Genomic DNA, 23,122 nt, shown 5'->3' with positions numbered 1-23,122 from the left:
GCACCTGAGGCAAGTGCCCTTCTCTGTCTCCCTAGCCCCAGTCTGTTGCATCCTCTCCTTTATGGGCTGGCTTTCTCTGCTTTCGAGGCTTGTGCTTACCCCTTAGCTTCAGCTTAAATGTGGCTTAAACTCACTATGATGCTGCTCCTAGACTGATGACATGTGATCTCTCAGTTTAGATTTTGTTTCTTAGCTTTCCATATTCCTGGTGAAGAATTGGATTTGATCTTTCCTACTTGGGCTAGGGATCCCCCCCTGTGCCAAATATCTGGGAGGGAGGAGGCATTGATGGCTGCTTAGGCTGTATATTAAACAGGGCCTAGGGTAAAGGTTGTCCCACACAAGGGGGCTTAGGTTTGGACATCCTCGAATGTGCTTGCTTTGGTACCTGAGATCAGAGGGAAGTGAGTATGCCTTAACTTTTTTGTACCTGCACTGCATCCAGGGATTAACAGCTGAGAGGTGCCTGTGTCTCTTATTTAGTACCCGTTTATTGCTATGATTCTCTGACCATTTGACCATTAGGATTAACTTTGGGCATAACAGACTAATCAGAACAATATTTTTAATGTTTAAAATAAATTACTGAAATGTGTTTTATCATCACTTGGATGATTTCTAATTTTAGAACAAATTAACTATTTTTTAAACATTTTTGAAACTTATTTTCTGGTTCAGAAAGAAAGGGAAAATAGAATGTTGATAATCAATTGAGCAAAAAGTGATAATCAGCCTTTGTTGACTGACCACTGGTCCAAATAGGGTATGGTTAAATCAGTTACTCTCATCATCGATTTCAAAGCTTACTGATCCCCCCCCCTTATTTTATTATACATTTATTATCTATTATGTTGCAGGCCCAATGATGGTCTGATAATATAAAAATAAGTGCCTGTCTTCAAAGTCCTCATAGCCTGTAAAGGAAACAGATATGACATAGCTGATTATAGTATAGTGAGATAAATCTTGGTAGAAGTGGGGCAAGGTGGTGACTTAGCACCTCCGTTCTACTGTTGTCTTTGTGTATATCTATCTTTCACATTGTTTTTTTTTTTTTTTTAGTTTATGTATTGATTTTGAGAGAGAGCATGCATGCTTGAGCAGGGGAGGGGCAGAGAGAGAGGGATAGAGAGAATCCCAAGCAGGCTACATGCTCAGCTCAGAGCCCTGGCCCGATCGATCTCATGAGCAGGCTTGATCTCACAATGATGAGATCATGACCTGAGCTGAGTTAATGAATGACCTGAGCAGAAATCAAGAGTGGGATGCTTACCCGACTAAGCCACCCAGGCGCCCCCATCTCTCACTTTTTTATATTCTCTTTTTTAGTCTTTATCTCTCTCATCCAGTCTCTGCAATCAACTGTATTGTATGGATCACAGCATAGTAATATCTCATATACCTAGTATGAGCTATGAAGTATTTCTTAAAAATGAACTTTGAGAATAATTAATAATGACTTTGTTAGCTAACAGCAAACCCTTGCTCTATGTCAAGAACTGTTCTAAGTGATTTATATGTATCCATTTAATGAATCAATATATCAGCCTCATGAGATAGGTACTGTTATTATTTTTGTTTTGCATATGAGAAAACAGAAGGACAAAAGATAGTTGACTCTGTTGTCCAAGGTTATAAACTGACATCATTGTAGGAAGGTTGAAATATTTTTTTAATTTATTTTTTAAAAATTTGTAATGTAGAGAGAGAAAGGGAGAGAGAGAGAGCACACATGCACATGTGTGCATGCAAGTGGGGGAAAGGCAGAGAGAGAGGGAGACACAGAATCTGAAGCAGGCTCCAGGCTCTGAGTTGTCACCACAGAGCCTGATGAGGGGCTTGAACCCAGGAACCACAAGATTATGACCTGAGCTGAAGTCGGAGGCTTAACCCACTGAACCACCCACACACCCATTAAATCTATTTTAAATGTCATTGTTTAAAAGTTTATTTATCTTGAGAGAGAGTGAGTGTGATCAGGGGAGGGAGAGAGAGAATCCCAAGCAGGCCCCCTACTGTCAACATGGAGCCTAATGCAGACCTCTGTCCCATGAACCCTGAGATCATGCCCTTAGCCAAAATCAAGATTCAGAAGCTTAACTGACTAGGCCACCCAGGTGCCCCTAAGTGTCATTTTTTGTAAAAAGTATTATAAAGTTTTTTCTTTCTTTCTTTCTTTCTTTCTTTCTTTCTTTCTTTCTTTCTTTCTCTTTCTTTCTTTTTCTTTCTTTCTTTCTCTCTCTCTCTCCCCCTCCCTACCTCTCTCCCTCATTTCTTTCTTTCTTTCTTCCTTCCTTCCTTCCTTCCTTCCTTCCTTCCTCCTTTCCTTTCCTTTCCTTTCCTTTCCTTTCCTTTCCTTTCCTTTCCTTTCCTTTCCTTTCCTTTCCTTCTTTCCATTCCATTCCATTCCATTCCATTCCATTCCATTCCATTCCATTCCATTCCATTCCATCATGGTAAGTGTACTGTTTAATCCCCACCATCCATTTCAGCCATCCCCCCACCCACCACCCCTCTGGTAACCATCTGTTCCCACCAACATCCTAGAATTTGTATTCTCCACCTGGGAGATTTCATTGCTGCAAATGGCAAGATTTCATTCTTTTTTATGGTTGAATAATATTCCATTGTGTATATATACCACATCTTTAACCTTTAATCTATTGATGGATACTTGGGCTGCTTCCATAGTTTGGCTATTGTAAATAATGCCGCAATAAACATAGAGGTGCATGTATCCCTTTGAATTAGTATGTTTGTATTCTTTGGGTAAATACCCAAATTCCTGGATCATAAGGTAGTTCTATTTGTAACTTTTTGAAGGACCTCTGTACTGTTTTCCACCGTGGCTGTACCAGTTTGCATTCCTACCAACATTGCACGAGGAATCCTTTTTCTTCACATCCTCTCCAACACTTGTTTCTTGTCTTTTTGATTCTAGCCATTCTGACAGGGGTGAGGTGATACCTCATTGTAGTTTTGATTTGCATTTCCCTGATGAGGAGTGATGTTGAGCATCTTTTCATGTGTCTTTTGGCCATCTGTGTGTCCTCTTTGAAGAAATGTTTGTTCATATCTTCTGCCCATTTTTATTTGGATTATTTGTTTTTTGAGTGTTGTATGAATTCTTTTTATATTTTGGATACTAACCCTTTATCATATATATGTTTTGCAAATCTCTTCTTTCATTCTGTAGGTTGCCTTTTAGTTTTGTTGATTGTTTCCTTTGCTGTGCAGGAGCTTTTTATTTTGATAGAGTCTCAATGGTTTATTTTTACTTTTATTTCCCTTGCCTCTGGAGACATATCTAGAAAAATGTTGCTATGGCCAGTGTCAGAGAAATTACTGACTGTGCTCTCCCCAAGGACTTTTATGGTTTCAGGTCTCACATTTAGGTCTTTAGTCCATTTTGAGTTTATTTTTGTGTATGTGAAAGAAAGTCCACTTTCATTCTTTCGCATGTAGCTGTCCAGTTTTCCCAGCACCATTTGTTGATGACTATCTTAAATGGAGTCCTTCAAATTTAATTTAACCAAAATCATTTGGAGGGTATAGAATTTATTTTTACAAATTTTTTTAATGTTTATTTATTTTTGAGAGGGAGAGAGAGAGTGAGCACAAGCAGGGGAGGGGCAGAAAGAGAGGGAGACACAAGATCTGAGGTAGGCTCCATGCTCCCAGCTGTCAGCACAGAGCTGGACAGGGGGCTCGAACTCATGAACTGTGAGATCATGCCTTGAGCCGAAGTCTGGGGCTTAACCTACTGAGCCACCCAGGTGCCCCCATGGAAGTTAGAATTCATTGTATGCATTTGGTATTATTCTGTCCTATTGACTTGCCTTCTGAGGTTGTTGACTTTTATAGGCTGTTGGTAATTGCATTAAATAGTTTCACACTTTTGTGTTTTATAGTTTGGTCTTCCCTTTTGCGTCCACCTGTGGCTTCTTGTTGCCAATTACTGTCACTTCAGTAATTTGCTTCTGTTAATGTGTAGTGTGTTGTAACATAAAAGTAAAACCATGGTAGAAAGTGTTTTATAGAGGCAGTGTGATACAGTGTAAAAAGCATGGGTGTTAGGGTCATGTTTAAATCTCACATCCACTGTTGAGAAAGAAGTTATACATCCTGGGGCAGGCTCTTTATTGTCTCAGCCTCCGTTTCTTCATTTATGAAATGGGGATAGTGATAGTTTGCAGAGTTTTTATGAGGATATGTATATGGTAAAGTACCTGGCATATAATAGGTATGCAAATGAAGTTGATTCTTTCCCCCCCACTACCCCCATTATATTGGAATATGGCATATGGCCTCCTCGTTAATATGAGAAACTCAGGTAAATGAAAGAAATGTGTTAAGATGTAAGATAAAGACAGTCTTATTCTCTCACTTAAAAATATTATTTTTTCAGTTGGTATGATAAGTGTTAATTTGAGAAAAATTATCCTCAACTTTCGTTTTGGGTCCTCTCAGCAACATCCTCTTCTTCCCTGCATTAAATTGCCTTTACTTCTATGTGACTCTCTCAATTTCCCTTGTTTGCTCTTAAAGGAAAACTTTCCATCAGCCCCTTTTAAAAGAACCTGTTCCAGGGCAAACCTTATGACCCTGAGGGCAGTAAACCAGGCTTCTTGGCCAATAGCAATAATTTCTAAAACTTCCCTTCTTTCATCAGTTCTGCTTTTTTCAGCTATCATCAGTCTTAAAATATTAGTTTTTCATTTCATCCCCACTCTCTTCCATTTCTCCTTTCCCAGCAACTGTTCCCACTAGTTGCATGGTCCTCATTATTTCAGTAGTTTTATGTGGTTTAGTTTTTATTATATGTATTTTTCAAAGGTTGTCTTTTTGTAGTTTTAATTATGTATAGGGAACTCTCTTATCTTAATATCATGAAAAATTTCAGTTTTTTGTACCAGAGGTTTTTTTGCCTTCTGTCTTGAAACCCCAGTAAAAACCTGTAATATTATGTGGATGCTTCACCACATAGAAATATTCCAGGTCAAGTCACCAAATTTGTTTTAAACAATTTTATTGAGGCTTAATTAATATGCCATAAAATTCATCCATTTTAAGTGTACAATTCAGTAATACCAAATGACTTTTCCTATCAAAAACTCTTCAGTGCTATCTTTGGTCTAGAAGATGATAGTTGCCCTCTTCCCGTTTTGTTCCCAAGATCACTTATGTGGGATGTGTGGCTGTTGTTCCTGGTTGCCATGTGGTTACTTACAAGTATCCATGTGTTGGTTATTGCTTCGATTATTCATTCTGAATAATATAGTAACTTGTTAAGATCGAGGTTATCTACACTTGGGACTCAAGGTCAAGGTTGAGGGGGTAGTGCCATTTTCTTGAAGAATGTTTCCTTTTTGCCTATTGACTGGTGTAAGTTACTCTCAATGTTCTTCACCTGAAGATAATTATACCCTCACTCCAGGGCCTGCAATCCCCTTGAATGGTTCTGTAGGCTCCATCTTCCCCTTGAGACATCAAGACACATTATGCATATTGTAGGCATGTGCCTTTTAAACCATTGTAACTGCTTTCCATGTTAGTCTGAAAATTAATTTAATTGCCGTAGCAGAGCTTAGTATGACCCTAGTCTCCTGAAATTAATTAGAGTAAAACTGGTAGTATCTTTAAGAGTCACAAGTGTGCTGTTTCTGTGAAGGTGTATGAAATGTCTTCACCATTATAGGCGTGAGACGTAGTCTAGAGGAGTGTGCATTCATACCAGTCAGGGCACCAGACACCTGGTGCAAATATTGGCAAACATTGAGGCTAAATGCCGTGCATCCTGAGCATTGTTGACCTTCAGAAAAGAGACCAAGTAGGGTTGGAAGAGCTAGGAAGTGATTTGGAGAGGGTGGACTTGAGCTAGTCTTGGAAGGGTGTGCAGAGTTTGGATAGAATGTAAAAGTGAAATTTGAGGATGGGGTAGGGAGGATTGTTGAAGAGAAGTACAGACCGTTGTGGGAAGCAAGTGAGGCAAACGGGTGTAGTGAACTTAGGAGACTTGTGAGACTCTAAGGAAGCCAGCCAGATTAGAGCAGAGGATTCCTAGTAATTCTTTTTTTTTTTTTAATGTTTATTTATTTTAGAGAGAGAGAGAGAGAGTGGGAACAAAGGAGCGGCAGAGAGAGAGGCAGACACAGAATCTGAAGCAGGCTCCAGGCTCCGAGCTGTCAGCATAGAGCCCGACTCAGGGCTCGAACCCACAAACTGTGAGATCATGACCTGAGCCGAAGTCGGATGTTCAACCGAGTGAGCCACCCAGGCTCCCCAAGGATTCCTAGTAATTCTTAGTGAAAGTAGGAAGGTAGAGTTTTATCAAAATCACCTGAGAAACTGTCAAAATACAAACACCTAACAAATCAAAGATTCTAAGCAAAGGAATGAAATGTAAAAGCACTATTACAGGAAGCCTAGTCAGGTGACTGTAAGCAAGCTCATTAGAGCAGGAAAACAAGAGCTTAGAGTTAGGCAGGGAGTTTGCTTGTCCCTGGGAGAGAAGGCTTGGTAAAGCATTGTTTTTACTTCCTTTCATTATGAGGCTCCAGAAATTTCAGTAGGTACTGGAATCGTTCCTGGGAAGGGGCAGGGTTCAGAAACACAAGGCTTTGAAGACCTGCGCATAACTTCAGAGAAGTTGAAGTTATTTCTCTTGATGTTTCTTTAGGGAAAAGGAAAAAACATCCTAAAACTGGCCTCAATCCCAGTTTCAGAGTTTTCAATTAGAGGGCCTTTGGTCCCAAGCTGTGAAACTTGGGGGGAATATTGGTCTCATAGATTGTTAGGTTTTTTCTTAAGTAACATTCTGAAATTCTTTTAGTAGGACTTTGATGGCTAATGCTTCTTGTTGTTTTGCTTTTACACCAAAGTGGAACTTTGCATTTATTTTTATTTTTTTATTTTTTAAAATTATTTCTATTATTTTTTTAATGTTTGTTTATTTTTGAGGGAGAGAGCGCAAGCAGGGGAGGGGCAGGGAAAGAGGCAGACACAGAATCTGAAGCAGGCTCCACAGGCTCTGAGCTGCCAGTACAGAGCCAGATGCAGGGCTCCAACTCAGGAACCATGAGATCATGAGCCACAGTCAGATGCATAACTGACTGAACCACCCAGGCACCGCTGCACTTATTTTTAAAAGTTGAATGATCTTAAACTCTTAGATCTGGAAGGATTTTAAGAGTCATTTGTTAACCCTTACAGTCACTCATTGTAAAAGAAAAGTGGATCATATTTGAGGAATGGATGTACATGAATAATGGGGTTGGTTGACCTGTCTAAAATTCCTTAGGATATCACCATCTGCAACTAAAGCCTATATGAAGACTGCTTCCCACACATCTCTTTCCTAAATTCCAAATATACTTTCCTAACCTATTTTCCTTACTCTAAAGTCTTTTTGGTAATATCTTCCAGTACTGTCTGCTCTTGAGTATCTTGGTTTTAAAATTTAATTAAGGGGCGCCTGGGTGGCGCAGTCGGTTAAGCGTCCGACTTCAGCCAGGTCACGATCTCGCGGTCCGGGAGTTCGAGCCCCGCATCAGGCTCTGGGCGGATGGCTCAGAGCCTGGAGCCTGTTTCCGATTCTGTGTCTCCCTCTCTCTCTGCCCCTCCCCCGTTCATGCTCTGTCTCTCTCTGTCCCAAAAATAAAATAAACATTGAAAAAAAAAATTAAAAAAAAAATTTAATTAAAATAGTGACAATAGTTAGATACTTTTGAATTTTAAAAAGTGGGAGAAGGGGGTGCCTGGATGGCTCAGTCCATTAAGCATCCGACTCTTGATTTCAGCTCAGGTCATGATCTCATAATGCATGAGTTTGAGCCCTGTGTCAGGATCCATGCTGGCCGAACAGAGCCTGCTTGGGATTCTCTCTCTCCCTCTCTTTGCCCCTCCCATGCTTGCTCTCTCTCTCTCTCTCTCTCTCTCTCTCTCAAAATAAATAAATAAACTTGAAAAATTAAAAAAAATAGGGGCGCCTGGGTGGCGCAGTCGGTTAAGCGTCCGACTTCAGCCAGGTCACGATCTCGCGGTCCGTGAGTTCGAGCCCCGCGTCAGGCTCTGGGCGGATGGCTCGGAGCCTGGAGCCTGTTTCCGATTCTGTGTCTCCCTTTCTCTCTGCCCCTCCCCCGTTCATGCTCTGTCTCTCTCTGTCCCAAAAATAAATAAACGTTGAAAAAAAAAAATTAAAAAAAAAAAAATTAAAAAAAATAAATTTAAAAAGAGAAAATGAAATAAAGAACAAGCAGAAATGAATACTACTCTAGTGTTTTTACTGTATTAATAAAATTTATAATTTGCAACTAAAATATTTTTGCATCTATTCCTGTGATTTATGATGTTTTGGGAATACATGTTTTTATGAAACATTTCTATTTTATTACAAGAAAATAGGAAATAAAAATTTGCTTTATTTGGTGACTTTTCAGGAAAACATTTATTAATATGGTCATTCCACTTTAACTTTTTCTCTGTTACACAACAACACTGGCCCATGTTTGACTTCATTATTTACTTTTTTCATTGTTTAATCTATCTGTTCTGGTTTTTCAAGTCCCTTTCCTGAAATATTTTACTTTGTTTTTGTGCTTATCTGGCATGATTCAGCTTTCATATATTTCCTTCCTACTTGTAACATTGTTCATCTTGGCAGTGATGAGAGCACGTTGCTATTTTTTTCCAAGATTGAGTTCAATAGGGTTTCCTTAAGGTAATAGATTATTAGAGCTAGGAGAGACCAGAGACTATTGAGGCCTATGGTTAAACTGAACAGGCTTCATCCTCTTGCCACTTGTCCTCTGTTGGTAATGGCTGCCCAAGGACTGAGGCCGAGTCTGCGTTCCCTGGGGAAAAGGCTATTTGATTTGCTGTGTCCGTTGTGGATGGGTCCATTGTCAGAACTGGGACCATATTTTAGTTATTCTTCATGTACCCAAGCAAATTGAGACTTGCTCATAGTCACAGAGCTCTTAAGTCCATAGATCTACAGACTTCCAGTTCAGTGCTAGGAGCTAAGTGCTAGGTGTTTTCTCCTTAAGAATTCTGGTATTCTGGATTCTTTGTTGTCGTTTTTCTTCCTTGAGTAATAATTGAATTCTATCCGCTACTTAAGTTTGTTCTAGTTTGTTATATCTTCAGGAAAGATTGAGAAATATTCATCAGACAGTCTAAAGGTAGGATTTTCCTTATGCTAGCAGAGAAAAGGGACTTGAGTTACCTAGTCTACCTAAAATTGAGAATTTTCTTTTCATTTGTTTTTAAGACTGAAGGCTTTTCCATTAAAATTTTAAAACTTGCTACTGTATTATCCCCATTCTAATCCAACCAGACCCACCTTCTCCCAAAAGGGAGAAAAGTAGAATTTTATTTCGAAAGAATGAATTTTATTTGAAGATCAGTTGTTGGTTCAAAACAAAATCTGGTCAGGAAGGATTAAAACACTAGTAGAATGAGACAGAATAGGGAGATACTTTAAGAACTTTTTTTTTTTCAACGTTTTTTATTTATTTTTGGGACAGAGAGAGACAGAGCATGAACGGGGGAGGGGCAGAGAGAGAGGGAGACACAGAATCGGAAACAGGCTCCAAGCTCCGAGCCATCAGCCCAGGTCCTGACGCAGGGCTCCAACTCACGGACCGCGAGATCGTGACCTGGCTGAAGTCGGACGCTTAACCGACTGCGCCACCCAGGCGCCCCAAGAACTTTTTATTTTAGGCGTTTGTCTACTGAATTGCTTGCCATTTTGACCAAAGTAGTGCGTTATTTTGCAGTTACAAATACAAATAACAGTAAACAACACAAATAACAATAGTAGCTATATACTGTATATACATTAGTACTTTTTTAATAGTCATTGATTTGGAAAATCTTCATATAAAAAATATTTTCCACATCTTGTGGGTTTATTTTGGTGATCTAGATTAGTTCTTGTAATCCCTTAAAACACTTTCTCCCATATTTTACCAAAATCTTACATTTTTACAGTCTCTAAAATTCTGGGATAGCATTCATACAAAATATTTTGATGCCTTATTAACTGTTAATCAGCAGATGTGCAAGTATTGCCAGCAACCATCACGTACATCTTCATGTAGGCACATTTTGTTGAAAATAGTTGATTTCTCCCAGGATAGTTTCCTCATTTGGAAGTATATTTTTCCATATAAACATGTTTTCAATTTAACAGCAATTTGCTTCTTAATCTTTATTGTGGCACAATTGTTGATATATAGCACTGCTAGAGGATAGAGTTCTGCGTACCCGTGGTTGGAAAAAGGGAGTGAAGAAAGAGACGTACCAGTGATGGGTTCTTTTCGGTATGCCACTCAGGCGATACTCTGATGGAAGGTGGCAGGAGAGGCCGAGGGAGAATCAGATTTACTTTTGCTGTATGTCCAACTTTGCTGGTCACTACTTTTGAAAATTGAGAGAGAATAACAGTGTAACAAAAGAAAATTAAAAGTATTAAGTATGTACCTACATTTAACATTAAATCTACAATTGAGTATTACAGTTTCTGTGCCCTGTTTGTGCCATCTTTGATTCTTGTGATGTCTTAAATTGCCATTTGAGAAGCATTTATAAAGCGGGGAGAAAAACAAGTATGTAATAGGCACTTAATAAATGCATACAAATATATATTTATTTAAAAATGTGGAAATTGGTAAGGTTGAAAAAGGAGAGCTTTTCAGAATGAAGGGAAAAAAGAATCTGATCTGAAGCCCAGGAAATTCAGAAGGGATGAAACTGAAGAAAGATGTTACCATTCACCTTTTGTTCACTGCATGAAATTCAGATTGCTCTCAGCATGATTCCTTTTAGACCTAGCCTCGTTTATTTTAGGGTTTTGTATATAGTTCAATGCTTACTAACTCTGTCGATTAAGAAAATTCTTGAAAGAGGAACAATGAGTCATAGTGATACTTCCCTTTGGGAGAGAAAGAGAAAGAAAGCCCTCAGATTGGTCTCTCCATTATATACTTGGAATGGATTCAGCATTTTGATTGATAGCTGAGCACTGTTAAGCTTCCCCTAGCTACCTCGTATCATATTTGGTTCTGTCCACAGTATGACTGGTAGAAGACTCTGGGTTAACCAGCAAAGATAAAGAGCTCTGTAACCTTATTACCCTAAGAGACTTGTTCATATGATGTCATTTCTATTTTAAGATTTTTGACTTTACAACAATTTTTAGAAAAGCTCCAGCATTTCCTAGCCTATCCAATTTATTAAATAAACAAACCAAGGAAAAGGAGAAGACTGAAAAATATTTGGTCCTGAGAAACTGAGTATGCTAAGGGTGTGGCTGTTTTGGCATTCATCAGTGGTGCACACAGAGTGGGTTCCTCTCTGGCTTGGCCTTTTATCCCTGATGCCACAACACCACCAAGAAGAATGAAAAGAGAGGAGGTAGGCTAGGACTGGGAGCTGGTTTGGCTGCTTTGAGCCAGAGAAGGAAGTAGGGTACATGGGAGCCACAGAGTCTCTCAGTAATATTATTGAAAGATTGTTTTTGAAGTGTTGTGAGTAACCTGTGAAGTATTTTCTTGTAATAGTCACAAATTATCTGGCTGCTTTCTACTTTGAGGATGCCCTCAGTCACCTTCCAATTAAATCTCTTCTTTTTTCTGGCCCTAACAAGTATATCTGGGATGCCTCCAGACTTCAGATTTTATTTTCTTTCTTTGTGCTTTTGGGATCTATAGATCTCATTTTAAAAATTTTGAGGTGGCATCAGTAGCAGTGGCAGGAAATATGGGGCTACTTAGCTAATCTCATATGTGGGTTGGTTCATTTCCGTGGAATTTTTACACAGAATAATCAACCACCATTTTCTTAAGTTTCTGTGTGCAAAGCAACTACCTCTCTCCAAGGTGGGTACATCTAGGTCAACAGTAGCATCCCAAGAACGCTACAAAATTATTTAAATGTACTGTCTTTTAGGCTTCATTGTATAGAAGATATAGTGAACAGAAGGATGAATTTAGCATCCATTTTTCCCTTTGAAAAAAGCCTTATTTGCTATAAAAGTAATACATATTATGTACAACTAAAATAAAATGGTTTTTACTTTTTAGAAGGTAAATACTGTGTGCATAGTGCTTTGGATGCAGTGGACAGGAAGTACATGTTTGGGTTATAATTAGTGTTATCTAGAATTCATAAGCTCATAAAAGGGAAATGATCTTATGAGAGAGACTCTTAAACTCTCTTGCAGTTGAAGAGTCTGCTGCACACTGTCCCTGACAAATATTCATACTTAGCCTCTGCTTTAATAATGCCAAGAAAAATAGATGACTTTCTTTACTCCAGTCTTCTCCATCAAAGAGACTGTTCCTCAAAACAGCAGAGATGAAACTCAAGTCTAATATTAAATGAGAGAGCATTTTAGATGCCTTAAATGTTAAAATCTCCAGGTGGAATTAAGTTACTTTAAAATTGTTTCCGAATTTATTCTGAAGCCAGGTTCAAACAAAAAAGAAAATGCAATGTTGATTTTATTTTATTTTTTTTTAAGTAGGCTTCACACCCAGCATGGAACCCAACATGAGGCTTGAACTCATGACCCTGAGATCAAGACCTGACCTGAGATCAAGAGTCGGATGCTTAACCGACTGAGCCACCCAGGCACTCTAATTTGACTATTTTTTTAACCAAAGCAAGTTGAAGTAGATACTTATGAATTATTGGATGATGAGCCATATCCAGTTCCAATGATTACATGGGTATTTATCTAGAGGGAGTATTTTGATCCTAACTACTATTATCTGCTATGTATCAACATTGAAATACTTTTATTTAAAAATAAACACATGTAAGGACTAGAAGTTTTCTTTAGCATGAAAGGATAATGAGACTATCAGTCAGTAGTCAATATCTGAACTGAGAAGACAAAGCTAAACAATACTTACTATGATGAGGGAAAACTTTGTTGGCTAGGTATAGTCTATCTGAGCAGATGAGACCAATCTTTTATTTATATAGGGTTTTTGGGAAGTGTGGAATTTCAGGCCTGGCAAACTTTTCCCAGGCCATAATGACATCATCTGTAGAGACATGATTTGGTTGGCATTCAGGAGTGTTTACTAGAGTGAGTCTCTTTCTGATTGGCTGACGTTCAGAAGTGAGAGACTGATGGTGATTGATTGGCTTACAAAGGCAAATTGTTTTTTGGTTTTGTTTTTTATGACTACTTGTTACCATGGCTAAAGAAAAATCAGTCTGTTCTATGAGGGGACTTTAATTCTCAACATCAGATACATAGTTACTTGCGCAAAGCAGGTGTATATTGAAATATTTTGAGGTATAACTTAGAGTAAAGGAAGAAAATTTTAAGTGGACAGCTTAATAAATTTTATTCATGTATATATACTTGCATGTATATCACCCAGTTTAAGATATAGCATTTTCATCACCTCAGAATGTTTTCCAGTGTCCCTACCTAACCTATATCCCCCAGTAGCTATTCTGATTTCCATCCCCATCGATTAGTTTTGCCTGTTCTTGAATTTCATATACATAAAAGCGCACAGTATATATTATCTCATGTCCAGTTTTTTATATTCCTTTTGACATATTACATGTGAGAGTCATTCATGTGTTTGCACATGTCCAGTACTTTATTATTGTGTAGTGTTCTGTTTGTGACTGTACCACAATTCATTTGTATACACAAATAGTAATGGACATTTGCATCATTTCCAGTTTGGGAATATTATGAATAAAGCTGCACTGAACATATTTGTACATCTTATTTTATTAACAAACACTAATGTCTCTTGGGCATATGAAATTGCTATATCATTATGATTTGAGTATGTTTAGTTCTAGTAGATACTGTCAAATTGTTTTCTGAAGTGGTTGAATTGATTTGCATTCCACTAGCAATTTATGAGAGTTTCAGTTGCTTCATGTCCTTGTCAACACTTGGTATTGTCATCATTTTTATTTTAGCCATGCTTGAGGGGTGTGTGTGTGTGTGTGTGTGTGTTTATTTATCTAAAAATTTTTTTTAATGTTTATTCATTTTTCAGAGACAGAGAGACAGAGTGTGAGTGGGGAAGGCCAGAGAGAGGGAGACACAGAATCTGAAGCAGGCTCTGGGCTCTGAGCTGTCAGCACAGAGCCCACCAAGGGGCTTGAACTCATGGACCGTGAGATCATGACCTGAGCTGCAGTCAGATGCTTAACTGACTGAGCCACCCAGGAGCTCCTATATTTATTTTTAAAAAGACAAATTCTGGGGGCACCCGGCTAGCTCAATTGGAGGAAAATGCAACTCTTCATCTCAGGATCATGAGTTTGAGCCCCACGTTGGGTGTAGAGATTACTTAAGTAAATAAAACTTAAAAAAAAAAAGGCAAATTTTGAAGAAAACAAACCTAGGCTTAGTAATTTAACATGAGAAACTTAAGAATATGGAGTTACCCATGTTAATCGAGGTTTAAGCTTCCTATTAATTCTTAGTGTAAAGAAGAAATAAACATTCTTGATTTTTTTAGTTTCTTAAATAGCTTCCTAATTTAGAAAAATCTGATCTAGGAAGAATCATCCTAAAACAAAGTTACTATCGTATAGAGTTAAGAAGTTAGTTTCAATAATCTTGGATGACTCCAGGTTAATGTAAATAACTTTTTTACTGTTAGCCTTGAAAATAATTATGTTGAGTATTTTTTAGTACTTAGCATGTTCCACAACCTGTTCTCTGTTGATGATGCAGTAGTGAACAAAAAGTCCTTGCTTGAATAGAATTTAGATTTTAGTGACAGTACAGACAATGAATCAATAAATATGTAATGTCAGGTAATGATATAGAGGGAAATATGGGGTAAGAAGAGATTGCCTAGTACAGCATTATGGGAGCCTGTGGGGTTGGAGCAGAGGAGGGGCAGAGAGAGAGGGAGAGACACAGAATCTGAAGCAGGCTCCAGGCTCAGCTGTCAGCACAGAGCCTGATGTGGGGCTTGAACTCACAAGCCATGAAATCATGACTTGAGCTGAAATTGGACGCTTAACTGACTGAGCAGGTTATTTAGCTGTATCAAGGAAGACTGTTGTAAGCAGAAGGAGCATTAAGTGCAAAGGCCCTGAGGTAGGCGTGTGCCCAGTTTGTTGGACGAAGAACAAGAACATCAAGTGCTGTGAGCAAGGGATAGAATGGTTGGAGATGAGTTGGGGCTTGCAGGGAGATCATGTAGGGCCTTGTGGGCCACTTGGCTTTTATTCTGAGATGAGATACCATTAAAAGATTGGGAGCAGTAGAATTAATCTGATCCCACTAGTTATGTTCACACAAAAACCTGTACACGAATGTTCATCGACACTTTATTTGTAATAGTAAAAAGTTGGAATCATTCTCGAAGTTTTTCAACATCCTAATGGTTACACTGAGGTATGTATATACCATGGAATACAATGAAAGGAATGAACTACTGATACAGAAACTTGGATGAATCTCTAGAGATTTATGTTTAATGATAAACCAATTCCTAAAGATTGCATTTTATATGATTCTATGTATATAACATTCTTGAAATGAAAACATTTTAGAAATAGAGGGCAGATCAGGAGTTTGCCAGGAGTTAGAGAAGAAGGTGGTTTGGTCACAAAAGGGCAACAGGAGGAATGCTTGTTTTGAAACTTTTAAGTATCTTGACTGTGGTGGTGGATATACAAATCTACAAGGTGATAAAATTATATGGACCCCCCCCACACACACACACGAGTACCAGTAAAACTGGGGAAATCAGAATAAGATCAGCAGATTATATAAATGTCAATGTGCTCATTGTTGTATACATTAGTTGGGCAAAATGTTATCACTGAGGGCAACTGGAAAAAGTGTACAAGAGATCTCTGTCCTATTTTACTATTTCTTACAGCTCACCTGTGAATCTATAATTATCTCAATAAAAAACTTCGGTTAAAAAGGACAAGATTGTTCTGGCACCTTTGCAGAAGATAGACTATAGGTTGTATGGCCATTAGAGTGGGAGCATGGTTCCCAGTTAGGCTGTTGCAGTAGGCCAGGTAAGAAGTAATGACTTGAACCAGAATGGAGGCAGTGAAGATAGTATGACATAATACTTTAAAGTTAGAACCAAGAGGATTTGCTTGATGGATCAGATGTGGAATGTAAGAGTAGTCACAGTAAACACCCAAGATTTTTGGCCCAACCAACTGGAAGAATGGAGTTGTTGTTTATTAAATGGTGAAAAATACAGTAAGAGCAAGTACAGGGAAGAAAATTAGGAGTCTGTTTTGTACATTTATGTTTGAGATACGTGGTAGTCATCCAAGTAGAGCTGTTATATAGCCTGTCTGGCATTCAGGATTCGATCAGGAGGTCCAGATTGAGAATATAAATCCAAGAATTGTCAATGTGTGAAATCACCTGGGGATTGAGTATAAAGAGAGGCTGTCCAAAGAACTAAGTCCTGGGGATACTCCAACACTTAAAGATAGGAAAAATGAGGAAGAACCATCAGAGGAGAATGAGATGGCATAGCCAAAGAAGTAAAGAAATAAAGGAGGACCAAGAGAAAATAATGTCCCCAGGGCCAACTGAGGAAAGTGTTTTAAGACAAAAGGAGTGATCTATTGACAAATGCCAACAGGTCCCATAAGATGCAGGGTAAGAATTTACAATTGGATTTGACATTGTGCAGGTTATTGCTAACCAGATCAGTTTGGGTGGGGTGAATGCTGGGGACAAAAACTAGATTGGAGAAGGTTTGAGAGAATAAGAGGGAGGGGGCTAGGGACACTGAAATTTTCTTTCAAGAAGTTTTCTGTAAAGAGGAACCAAGAAATAGGGTAGTGTCTGGAAGGGGTTATGAAGTCACTTTGGGGGATATATTACAGCCTGTATGCTCATGGGCATGATCCAGGAAAGAAAGGTCACAGTTACCGGAGCAGTCATCTATAGAGAAGCAGGGATGGGATGTGGTCACAAGAGGTGAGATTGACTTTAGATAAGAGTATGGACAGTTCATCTGTAGAAGCAAAAGGGAAGGTACAGTATATGGATATAGATGTAGGTAGGGTGGTAGATGTAGCAGTGGAAGCTTAGATGTCTGCCCTCTTACAATTGTTTCTATAAATCTCAGTGAAATATTAAGATTGAGTCTTTGAGAGTGAGTGATAAATATTAAAGGTTTGAGGGAAAAGAGGCAAATAGTCATGTAAGAGAGCAGGAGAGTGACTGGACTAGGGACATGCCAAGGATTGCTAGGCATGTTAGTGGTGATAAATTTTAAATATGACCAGTCAGTATGTATGTTTTTCTCCCACTTGCTCTGCCACCCGGGTGCAGGGGAGGAGTAGGAAGAGAGTTTTACCCAGGTTTGGGGTTTTGCCAGAGGAGTTCAGAGACAGGTAGGCTCAAGGTTGTTAAAAGTTGTGGAGGGGTATAATTATTGGTAATGAGAAGGACTAAGTTACAACCATAGGGATGTCAAACTGAGGCAGGGCGAAGACTGGACCATCAGGAGAGAGAAGGTCGAGGAACTCAGAGTTGAGGTGTTGGAAGGGTCAGCTGTGTAGATCTTAAAATCGCGGGTTGCTGGGTGCCAAATTCATGACCGTCTCTTCTTTAGCAGTTTGACTCTAAGCATGGAAAATATTGGAAAGGAAATAATTTAGAGTAATTGTATAATGTTTTTTTAAGAATCATGACAAATTATTTGCTTCTTTCGTTTTTTAGATTTAGCTCTTTGCAGAAGATGATACCAGAAATGGTATTAACCAAAACACGTGCTTTGGTTTAGCATACAAATATGTTAAAGACCGTAGCCAACAGTTGTTTTATTTAGTAATTTGTAGTTGGCTTATTTATGTTATTTGTTCAGTTCATTGGTGGACATTCAAAAATTTGTCCAAAAATTATTCAACAGTTGTCATATTAGAGCAGTTCACAATGTGGATCTCAAAACCATCCTGAAAATACTAGCCAAGAAACTTTGTTTTAAAACCAGACTGAGAAATAGAGGTGACATAGAGCCATATTAAACTCTTCAGAAAAAAACAGGTATGGAACAAAAAATTAATACTAAGTATTAACTGAAAATAACATGTGAGTCATTCCTGAGTACATCTCTCTCTCTCTTTTTTTTTTTTTTTTAAAGAATAACTACTTTTAGGGTGCCTCGGTGGCTCCATCGGTTAAGCACTGACTTTGGCTCAGGTCATGATCTCGAGGTTCGTGAGTTTGAGCCCTGCGTTGGGTTCTGTGCTGACAGCTTGGAGCCTAGAGCCTGCTTCGGATTCTGTGTCTCCCTCTCTCGCTGCTCCTTACCCACTCATGCTTTGTCTCTCTCTGTCTCTCAAAAGTAAATAAACATTAAAGAATACTGTTTTTTTTTTAATGTTCATTTATTTATTTTGAGAGAGAGAGAGCACACGCACAAGTTGGGGAGGAGCAGGGAAGGAGGGAGAGAGAGAATCCCAAGCAGGCTCCACACTGTCAGTGCAGAGCCTGATGCAGGGCTCCATCTCATGAACTGTGAGAGTGATCATGACCTGAGCTGAAATCAAGTCGGATGTTTAAACAACTGAGCCACCCAGGTGCTCCTCCCTTTGTATATCTTGTCCTTACCTCTGATAACGAATCTGTGAAAAGTCCTTTTAGTTTGCTTACAAAATATGTCACACATTTATCCATTTCTCTCCATCTCCACAGCTACAACCCTACAACCATTGCTTCTCACCTAAATAGTAGAGGCCTAGAGTGGGAGAGCTTGTAGGGAGGGACCTTTTGGTCCTGACTCAAAAGTCACCTTTCAGAATGGTCTTTTTTTTTTTAAGTTTATTCATTTTTGAGAGAGAGAGAGAAAGAGCACAAGCAGGAGAGGGCCAGAGAAACGGGGGGGGGGGGGCGGGGAGAGAGAGAGAGAGAGAGAGAGAAAATCACAAGCAGACTTCACACTCCACGCTGAGCCTGATGCAGGACTCGATTCCACGACCCTGGGATCATGACCTGAGCCAAAATCGAGTCACGCTTAGCCAGCTGAGCCACCCAAGCATCCCTAGAACAGTCTTTCTGAACCATTTGAAAGTAACCTTCCTGACCCTCGTCTCACCCATAGCATTGTCCTTGGTTTTTAACTTGTAGTATCTATTGTATCTGATATTATGTTGTTCCTTTGTCATTTTTTGTCTATGTGCCACCTTCCAAGTAAATTAGAGCAAGGAACTTATCTGTCTTGTATATTGTGAATGCCTGTCGTTTGGAACAAGTCAATTCCAGGTACAGGGGATGCTCAAAAGTATTTGTTGAATGAACAGTAAATGTATTGGAAAACAAATATTCATATGGGATCTTGAGAGAAAAATTTCTGATCTGGTAGGTAACCTAGTTCAGTATCCAGGGGTCCTAGAAGAAGCCACTGAGGAAAAAATGCACAGTCTTGAGCCTGGTACATCTGAAGAGTGAGGCTTGGTGCCTCCTGAGGAGGAAACTCGTTTCTTTACCCAAAAGGAAATTTTAAAAATTTTACTTCTAATTTATTTATATTTTTTTAGTTTGTTTATTTTGAGAGCATGAGCAGGGGAGGGGCAAAGAGAGAAGGAGAGAGAATCCGAATCAGGCTCTGCACCATCAGCTTAGAGTCCGATGCAGGGCTCAAACCCATAAACTGTGAGATTATGACCTGAGCCAAAATAAAGAGTTGGAAGCCTAACTGACTGAGCCACCCAGGTGCCCCCTCCCCAATTTTTAAAAATATTTAATTAATTATTATTATTTTTTAAAGTAGGCTCCATGCCCAACGTGGGGCTTGAACTCATGACCCTGAGATCAAGAGTCACATGCTCTACCAACTGAGCCAGCCAGGCACCCCAAGAAAATCAAATTTTTAGAGCTCTGATGACTGACAATCAGATATGTTTTGTTTTGTTTTAACTGGGGTAATTAGACTGTGGAGAACTTTGAATAACAAGCCAAAATGGGTTGACATGAGGAAAGAGAAGGTGAATAATACAGAGGCTCCATAGGATTAGCAGAAGTATCAAAGACTAACTATCAGTGCTTTTTTTTTTTAAATATTTTTTTTAACGTTTATTTATTTTTGAGACAGAGAGAGACAGAGCATGAATGGGGGAGGGTCAGAGAGAGGGAGACACAGAATCTGAAACAGGCTCCAGGTTCTGAGCTGTCAGCACAGAGCCCGACGCGGGGCTCGAACTCAGGGACCGCGAGATCATGACCTGAGCCGAAGTCGGCCGCTGAACCGACTGAGCCACCCAGGCGCCCCTATCAGTGCTTTTTTAATTGCAATAAGGGGAATAGAGTTAGGGAGAAAGAAGGACACTAGATATCTGGGGGGAGGAAGGGGGAACTACCAAAAACGGGAAAGAGAGCCTGATGTATGATCCAATTCAGTCAAATTTGACTTAACTACATGCACCAGGTACTGTCCCTGGTGATGGCAAACCAGTAAGGAGGGAGATATAGGAGAGAATGTCTGCTTTTTAAGGGTCTTATTGTGTCTAGCAAGGGAGACAGACAAATGATGACTTATAATATGGGGTCATTGTTGGTTTGACATGAGATGGTTATCTTTAGGAGTTACTGGCCAGCCAGTCCATGTGTAAGATTTCACATGGTGATCCTCAGCTTTGCTTTTGTAGAAACCGGATTCTAGTAGGTGCCTAATATCTTAAAAAGTGACCCATGCTGGGGCGCCTGGGTGGCTCAGTCGGTTAAGCGTCCGACTTTGGCTCAGGTCATGATCTCACGGTTCGTGGGTTCGAGCCCCACATCAGGCTCTGTGCTGACAGCTCAGAGCCCGGAGCCTGTTTCAGATTCTGTGTCTCCCTCTCTCTATGCCCCTCCCCAACTCATGTTCTGTCTCCCTCTGTCTCAAAAATAAATAAACATTAAAAAAAATTAAAAAAAAAAAAGTGACCCATGCTAACCATGAACATACAAGAGTGGTGCATAAGCCAAAATATCAGTTTATTAATTTACAGTGAGGAAAGCTATGTGAACAGCCAAGTTTTAATTAGAAGATTACTTAGCATGGAGAAGAATAAAGGGAAGTAATGGGGTGATGTAAATGTCAAGTGATATCAAGCTTTGGTTGTCTGATGCTTCTCCATACCAGGACTGTACCTGCAGTGGGAGCTAGTCACTTTGCTGGTCAGGACACCATGCCTCCCTTGTGATTAATGAACATGGTCACAATTGTTTGATGAACTGCATTTTCTTACATCTGCATGCTTACTGCCTTCTTTAGTTATGTTACTGCCATTCTGTAGTAATTTATTCTATCTGCTTCTTTGGGAAACAATCTCTTACCATTGTATGTTGATGTTATCAGCTATACCCTTAAGTTTTGAAGATACTTAGGCATAATCTGTGGTTATAATGGAGGTATATACAAGGATAGTGGCAACATAAATAAGGAAACCATTAATACCAACAGTTAGCAAGGATGAACAACTTGAATTGTCATGCACTGAATCTTCTAGGAATATAAATTGATACAACCACTTTGAAAACAGTTTAACATTACCTAGTAAAGTTGAGTATTACCATACCCTTTCCCTAGCAATTCCATTCCTAGGTTTTAATAACTTGGAGAAACTCTTGCACATGTATACCAGGAAATAGGTAACAAGATTGTTTATAGCAGAAAAATAGAAGGGGACAACTACAAGTTCAGTCAAATGTTCATTTATACAATGACACACTCTACAAAAATGAAAATGGAAGTGCAGCTCTAAAACAGTATTCAGTGAAACAAGCAAGTCACCAAAAAATACATGCTGTATGAGTCCATTTGTATAAAATTCAAAAAAAGAACAGATCTAAAACCGTTAAGGACATGTCATGTAAGGTAAAACCAAAGAGGAAAGCAAAAGAAAGGTTAATTCTTTGGTTAATAATGGTTAAAAGAATGGTTAATTCAAAATTCAATCCAGTCGCTACTTTTTTGGGAGAAGGAGATGCAATTGGAAAGGGGAATATGCAAGTCCTTGTAATGTTCTCTTTCTGAAGCTGGATAGTGCATTCATGGGTATTCATCCTGTCATATTGTCCACAGTGTCCACTAGTGCCTTACTAGTAGGATGACTGTTAAACTTATGGCCCCTACTGGAACACCTTTGAGAGTAAAGGGAGGGGATGCTCAAAATAATTAAAATAATATTTCTTTGGAAATATTTACTAAGAAATTTGTAACCCCCAAAATAAATATATTAAACCACATTAAAAACTTTTTTATAATGATTGTCTAGACATTAAAAAAATAGCATAAGCTAAATAATTACTCTTGGTATGTGTTCATATACTTTTATCAGTTTCTTAACAGTTATCTGTCTCAAATACCATGTCATTGGTATTTTTATGAAGTGAATATTTTTTTAATGTTTATTTATTTTTGAGAGAGAGAGAGAGACACAGCATGAGCAGGGGAGGGGCAGAGAGAGCAGGAAACACAGAATATGAAGCAGGCTCCAGGCTCTGAGCTGTCAGCACAGAGCCCGATGCAGGGCTCTAACTCACAAACCATGAGATCATAACCTGAGGCAAAGTTGGACGCTTAACCAACTGAATTACCCAGGCACTCCTATGAAGGGAATATTTTTTCAAAATGTTCTTATTTTTTAATTTTTCCACCTAAAATTGCCTGCCACCTTCAAGGTTGTATTTGTTGGCTAATATATTTGAAAATGCTTATACCTTCTATTGAATCTTCTCTGCAGAGTGTTTTTTTCTTTTTTTTTTTTTGAGAGAGAGAGAGTGCGTGTGTGTGTGTGTGTGTGTGTGTGTGTGTGTGTGTGTCTTAAGCAGGTTCTATGCTGAGCGTGGAGCCCAACTTGGGGCTCAATCCCACAGCCCTGAGATCATGACCTGAGTCAAATGTTCAACCAATTGAGCCACCCAGCCACCCCCGAGTGTATTACTTTTAATTAAGAAGATACATTCTCAAGATACTTTGTGAGCTTAGTATCTTAAAGTTGGAAGTATACAGTGGAGGTTTACCAAACTTAGTAATGACAACAATGATGATAATATGTTCAAAAAAAAAAAAAAAAAACACGGAAAAAATCCGGAATAATTGCTAAGCCAAGACAGATGAGATGCCAAGTAGAACAGGTATAAGCCAAA

The 23,122-nt window shown here is 38.9% G+C and overlaps 1 protein-coding gene and 1 non-coding gene across 3 annotated transcripts in view; one reads left to right on the top strand and one right to left on the bottom strand.

The window, feature by feature from the left end:
* Positions 1-23,122, top strand: part of TMOD3 (tropomodulin 3) — an 80,017-nt gene that overhangs the window by 10,097 nt on the left and 46,798 nt on the right. The window lies entirely within an intron of this gene.
* TRNAK-CUU (transfer RNA lysine (anticodon CUU)) lies at positions 19,770-19,842 on the bottom strand. Its single transcript has one exon. It is a non-coding gene; the product is annotated as a tRNA-Lys (tRNA).

This window comes from Lynx rufus, unplaced genomic scaffold, assembly GCF_022079265.1.
Source record: "Lynx rufus isolate CCGP_SWC_20201006 ecotype Redwood Valley unplaced genomic scaffold, mLynRuf1.p SCAF_13, whole genome shotgun sequence".
NCBI classification, from domain to species: Eukaryota; Metazoa; Chordata; class Mammalia; order Carnivora; family Felidae; genus Lynx; species Lynx rufus.
The sequence above is the reverse complement of the archived record's forward strand: the minus strand, read 5'-3'. Positions and strand labels throughout refer to the sequence as shown.